Consider the following 6,726-nt stretch of genomic DNA (forward strand, 5'->3'; position numbering starts at 1 on the left):
AGACTACCAATAACAAAATCACCTATGACTAAACAAGTCCTGGACCTAAATTTTTATTTGTTTATTCTAGCCATCCTGTATTTAAATCATGTTCAAAAACCTGAGCAAATTATAGCCAGGAAAAACCCTGGAATGATACAGTAATCTAAATTATTTTCAACTTCATAAAAAGATTCCTCTGCAACTACAAAGATAAAAAGTACAACAACACATACTTTTGTCCCTAAACCTTTTTCTTCTTCTACCCCTCAAAAATGTCTTTAAATATAAATTCCAGCTCATGTTTCACACATTATTATACCTACACAACAGAATTACTAACAAAATGCAGCTGGTTACTGGTGAGAATAAAATTTTTCTATACCCAAACAATCAATATTAATCAATTCACTTAATGAATTTGTCCTTCTCAAGCCTGATCAAAGCTTAAACAACTTCAGATTTATAAATATGAAAATTCAAGTGTCTGCCAGACTGAAAAAGACACATTCCTGATGCAAATGCAGAGCCTGAACACTTAACTGGCTCACATACCCAACCCTATTGATCTACATGGATTGGATCCTGTTTCTTGCTTCCAGACCATACTCATGGAAGCTGTATTTGATAACAGTTTTGTGTATTTCAAGTATCTGTAAGCAAACAATAATTTTTTTCTGCAAACAGACCTTTTTTATTTACTTCAGTTAGCAAAAGGCATTCTTTCCCTAACAGAATTGTTTATACTCACTGTTCTCAGATAATTCCAAAATAACACTGTAGCTACAAAATGCAGAGAAATGTAGGAAAGAAAAGTGTTTCCACAGTATTATAAATCCTACAAATTCTCTCACAAATCTGACATTAAAATACAATAACACAGCAAAGCAGAACCCTATATATAGTGGAGGTTCACTCCCTTTTAGACTATTTCATACACTCTTCCTATAGATTCAAAAGCTCTCTGTAGCCCCATATAAAGTCCCAGATTCCTAGAAAGCTACTTTTAAAGTTAGTTAGTCTGTTCCACTGTAAGTCTTCATTAAGATAGTCCAAACTTAATTAAATGCTGAACACTGCATTTGCTGAGTCAGACATACTTGTCTTGGTTTTACATCTACTGCACTACTATTGTATTAAATTTCATACAAGCAACCACATCAGTTCCATTAAATTCCAGAACACACAGTACAGGGTCTGTTCCAAGCTCCTGGACACTGATGAACATTTCAGTATAAATGCTATAACATGTGGGTTACAGGAATTTTTATTGGCCAACAACTGTGGCAAAAGGTTAGCATAAACCTATATCTTCATATAAAGTCTACTGCTTGGTACAAGAATTTCACAGCCATATACATTCAGAACGACATTTTTACTTATTTACTTAAAACTCCTTGCGTGCAATACAACCTCCTGCATGCTAGCACCTACTAAATCAACCCCAGTAGAGTGGATCAGCAGGAACAGTTTCCAATCCACTGGACAGGATTTCAGGAGCAAAAATCAAGACATCTTAAACAGACACCTTCCAACAGTATCCAAGTTCATTCTGCCTTAAGGAACCATGCAAAGTGCATCCAACCCAATTTTAAATTGTTTTGCCACAATTTAGAGCCTCTCTCACTCTGGCACTTGGAGCGCACATGAACTTGAAGTGCAGCCACCTGACCTCCATGACTGCTATGCCACACACTGGAGTCAGAATAACTTATTACTAACAAACATCTTTCCCAGCAAAACAACTTGGGTGTGTGATCCTGGAGCTATAAATTAACGATATCTTTCAGAAATCAACACAGATTGATACAAGATTGGCAACACATAAACACACACATCTCCATGCAGAGTACTAGCTGAGACAAAATAAATTGTTTTAGAAACAATCTTGCAAGTTTCAACATCAAAGGATACTCAGAAATACAATGTTACAATCAGGTTTCTAGGTTTAGAATGCAATTCTACAAAAACTACAAATAGGTGGTCATAAGTAATTTAATATAAAAAGGGTGATGATTACCCAAATTACCTCAAAGATTTTGAAGAAATTTTTGAAACCACTTTAAAGAAGTGATTATAAATTAGTCTATTTAGGCACTCATGTCTATTTGTTAATCTTCCTCCCCTTGTAATTAACTTTTAATCACCCTCAGCAGCATTCATTCAATCACAAAATAGATTTCCCATACTGTTAAATGCACAGGATAACTTCCAAAATTTATGGCAACAGCCATAAAGTTCCTTCTATGTAATCTATCCTATTTCAACTTCTACACTCTATGGTATCTTATTTTGAAAATAAAAGCATTTGAGAAAGTTTGGATGTAATATGTGACTGACCAAATCTATTAACAAGACTGCCACTGAAGAGGAGCAGAACAGAAGCATCAGAGGGTGAAGTAGAGCCCATTAGCTCTAAAACATGAAAAACCATCTCTAGTCAAGGCTTGTCCCTTTACCTAAGTCATAAATTATCAGATAAATACAAAGAAGTTGCAAAATTTCAGCTTGGGATTTAGAATGAATGCAAATGTGCCCTTTATAAGGCACACACCTATTGTACAGATGACTATAATTAAAGAAGGCAGTGACTGAACACTTCAATCTCAGGTGTCATCAGTAATCCTATAATCCTCTAATAAGGTAGTTCTTAGACTGAACTAGTACCTGGAATTGCTTCCAGGTGATCCTGATTGTGAAAACAAGCAGTGTAGTCAAAAAAACAGCAACAAAAAAAGCTACACTTCTCTCCATAACTAAAACCAAAAGTTACTAAACAAATATCACAACATACAATCTAAATTTGTTTTTTTTTTAATTAATTAAAAGTTTGCTTCACCTTTCATAAATGTAAATGCAATTAAACTTTTAAAAACTGAGGTTAACACAGCTATAAAAAAAAACAAAAAAGAAAGGAGGGAGAAGAAGATGCCGCTGGGGGAGATGACAGCAACTTGTGCAACCTGCTGGTGACCTGTGAAGCACAATCTCATTCTGCTCCCTCCCACCTGCTCTGCACACACTCAGGAGAGGCAGCAGCAGGCCAGCTCTCTGCTGCAGCATCAGGGTCAGGTAAGGATTGCAGCAGAGGAGGACGAAGAAGAGAAGACTGCCATTGCATTCCATTTTTGCCGTTTTTTCCTTGCTCCAAGCCATTACTTAGAATTCTGTAGCTAATCAATTCTGTATTCCTCATCTCAATTAATGATGCAAAACAGACAAGATAGTTGTTTTGCTATTGCAAAACACACAGACCTATAAAGAGATGGGGAGAAAGCAGATCCTGGTAAGGACTCCCATCATTCATATCCCTCTTAAAATTATTCAGCTCAGCTACTCTATTATTCTTTACACACAATATGCTTTCCAAATTTAAGAAAAAGCAATGACACATCTATATGCTTTAAAAAGACAGATGTATACACTACAGTAACTTCAAAACTGCACTAAAGACTCGTGGATGTGGAGAGAAGAGTGGCACATGTGAAACAAACTGATGGAAGTGCTTGTGCTCTGAGATACCCCACAAGCTTCTTCGAGATCATCTGCTTAAAATCGTTTCCCAACATGACAGCAGCAAGCGCCACCAGAGGAAGCAGCATCAGCACAACATGACAGCAGCAAAATCACCCAAATTCACCTTTCCCACCTTCTCCTGTGGAAGTTCTGAGTACTTTAAAATACAGTACTAGAGAACCGCAGGAAATACGGAAAGGTAATATTCACTGCCAAGAGTTCACCTGGAAAAAGGTGAACTGAAAACATTTCTTCTTGAGATAGTGGTTTTCAACAGCAGGGGTGGGTATCCGTCTGCTCTTGCCAGAGGGGGTTATTTTCAATGCTCAGTGACAGAGTATGAGAGGTGAGGTCCGGGCAAAGAACACACAATGTGAACATCACTTCCAAAACGTGGCACCGCCAAGCTGGACTATTCCCCTCCCCAACTTACTTAAGGTTTTTGCAGCACTAGCCCAGCCACGGAGATGTGCAACGCCCAGAGCCTCGGGCCAAGGCATTGTTGCATTCGAAGGGGCCAAGCCGGGGCTGGCTCTGCGCCCTGCCCGCCCTGCTCCGGGGTTTGCCATCGCCGAGGCAGGAGCCCCGGCCCGCGGGCTCAGCCCCCGGGCACGGCGACCCGCGGCAGGGCAGCCCGGGCCGTGCGCGCACCCGCGGGGCGCCGGGCGGGGCCGGGGGCGGCGGCCGCGCGTCCCCCGCGGGAGGCAGGTGAGACCCCCCCGGTACCACTCACCTCGGCGGGGGAGGAGCCTCCTCCGGGCGCCGCAGCGGCTCCCCCTGCTGCCGGCTCTTCCGCCGCTCCCGCCGCCGGGCCGCGCCGGGCCGCCTGCCCCGCTCCGCGCTGCCCGCGGCCGCCGCGACCGCCCCGCGCGGCTCGGCGCACCTACGCCGCCATTTTGTCTCGCCCCGTTGTACTTAACGTGAATCCGACATGACACTGATTACAGCCCAATGGAGGCTCATTAAAACCTTACCTACCCCGCGCCCCGCCCACCGCCGCCCGCCATTGGCCCGCGCCGCGCACGCCGCTGCGCGCTCACGGGCCGGGGGGGGGCTGCCGCCGCCCGCCCACACCGGGCCGGGCCCGCCCAGCAACCGGCCCGGCGCTCCCATTGGCGGGCGCCGCCCGTCACTCACGCGGCGCGCCCCTTCCCGGCGCGCTCAGCACCGCCCACCGGCGGGAGGGGGCGGGGCCGGCGGCTGACACTGGCCGCCGCCGCCGCCACACACTGGCGCGCCCCGCCCGCCCGCCTCACCGCCGGGCCCCGGGGCGCTCGCGATTGGCCAGCCGCCGGGAGCGGCGGCGGGACTCCTCGCCATCCCACCCTCCCGTTGGCCGCCGCTGCCGCCCGTCCGCCACCCCCCACCCTCGGCCTCCCCAGCCCCCGCCACCGCCCCACCCGCTCGCTCCCGAAGTTTGTTCGGGAGCGCGAGCGCTGCCGAGACACCGGCGGCGGCCGCCTGAGCCAGCTCGGCAGGGCGGGCGGGCGCGCGACACACACTAATGAGCCGCCTTAAATACTGAGCGTCGCGCGCGCCTCAGCGGCTGGCGCTCGCCCGGGCGGGCGAGATGGAGCAGCATGCGCCCAGCATCACCTCCCAAGGTGCCTGGACTGGCAGCCGCTTATCGCGCACACCCCGCACCGCCGGGGGAGGGAGGAGGGAGTGGGAACGGGGACGACGACAATGACTCCCGGCTCTGCAGCCACATGCAGGTCCCTGCAAGTTTCGCCATGCGAAGCACCAGGGACTTCTCTGTCACCCCGTCTGCGAAGGAACAATTGCCGCCTCAGAAAGACAGGGTGGGAACATGCAACACAAAAACCTCAGCCATCCCCTGCTTCCCTCCGCCACTCCATTCCCCCTCTCCCCACCCCATCCAACCCAGCCATCACCCCCTGCTGCTGCTCCCCCTCCCCTGCAAAACGCAGAGCATTGCAATGCATTTACCCAGCGCAAGTGTCTGCAAACACGTGCATCAGCCTCCGATGCTAAAGGAAAAAAAGTACCCAGCCTAGTGACAAGCCCCCTGCGCTGGGAGAGGGGAGGGAAAGGGGGTTATTATGGCAAATTGCAGCCTGTCACCCAATGCAAAACAAACCCCATCGCATGCTCCCTATTATCCCCCGCATAAACTCCTGGGAATCTAACCTCCGATGCAGGTTCCCCCCTTTGCTTGCAATGACCTCCTTTCTCTGCCCGTGTGTGTTTCTGCAGCAGCGGTTCCTGCGGAATGTGCTGCCCCTGAAACGCGATCGCGGCTCCTCTCTCTCTCTCGCTCGCTCGCTCTCTCCGCTCTGTCTCTCGCTCGCCCGCTCGCTCTCTCTCCTGGCTGCAAGCAGAGCCAGGAACACAACAACAACACAGCCTCCCCCCACCCCCTTCCCCAAACACATACACACTGAAGAGACCCAGCCAGGAGAGCCAGACGAGCCGGGGAGGGGGTGGAGGGAATCCCCAGCCAGCGGATTGATTGCACCAGTTACCTTCCCTAAGCCCCTCCGCGAGAGGGGAAAAAAGAAGATGAATACAGAGAGAATACCTTGTCTCCCCTCCTCCTCCTCCTCCGCGGGGCTCCTCTTCTCACTCCAAAATACTAAAAGGTGGACGGGCAGATCAGACACACGCGTTCAGCTCTCGGCGGGGGAGGGGAGCCACGCGAGCAATTATCATTAATTTAGAAATTAAAACAGAAACCCACCCCAGACCTCCAGCCTCCCCGGTGCGGGCGGACGCAGATTGCGAGGACTGGTGCTAAGACACAGGACCTGATAACAGCTAATTGAAAGGTTAATCTACATAGGCTGTGACAGAAGAGGTCCCTCCCCACTTTTTTATCTGCTGTTGGCAAGTGGGAAATTGAGCTCCCCCCCACCTTTTCTCCCTCAAAAAAAAAAAAAAAAAAAAAAAAAAATTAAAAAAAAATAAAAAAGGGAGAAAGGGGGAAAGGCGATAAAGTTTGTGGGGCGGCGCGTCCCCTGGGCGGGAAGGCGGCTGCGGGGAAGCGGCCGCCGGCGCCTCCCGGGGCCCGCGGCCGCCCTCGGGGGTCGCGCTGCGCTCTCCGTCCTCCGCGGGGCGGCTGGAGCGGCGCCGGGGGCAGCACCCCGCAGGCAGCCCTTGGGCTTCGGCACTCCCCCGGGCCGGGGCAAGGGGGCTGTGCTGGAGCTGCCACAATTAGTCTGAGGGGTGGAAGCAGCGTGAACTAATCACAGATGTTGTCCTCCCATTGAG

The 6,726-nt window shown here is 49.4% G+C and overlaps 1 protein-coding gene across 7 annotated transcripts in view; it reads right to left on the minus strand.

The window, feature by feature from the left end:
* The window catches only part of KAT6B (lysine acetyltransferase 6B), a 104,827-nt gene extending 98,448 nt beyond the window's left edge, over positions 1–6,379 (minus strand). For 2 of the 7 annotated variants that reach the window (XM_077784579.1, XM_021549127.3), the window contains exon 1: positions 6,038–6,379. The gene's annotated coding sequence lies outside the window, so the exon portion shown is untranslated. The other 5 variants (XM_077784577.1, XM_021549135.3, XM_077784578.1 and 2 more) reach the window with 5 other exon arrangements.
* Between the last annotated feature and the right edge of the window lie 347 nt (positions 6,380–6,726).

The sequence above is a fragment of the Lonchura striata genome, chromosome 7 (assembly GCF_046129695.1).
Source record: "Lonchura striata isolate bLonStr1 chromosome 7, bLonStr1.mat, whole genome shotgun sequence".
Taxonomy (NCBI): Eukaryota; Metazoa; Chordata; class Aves; order Passeriformes; family Estrildidae; genus Lonchura; species Lonchura striata.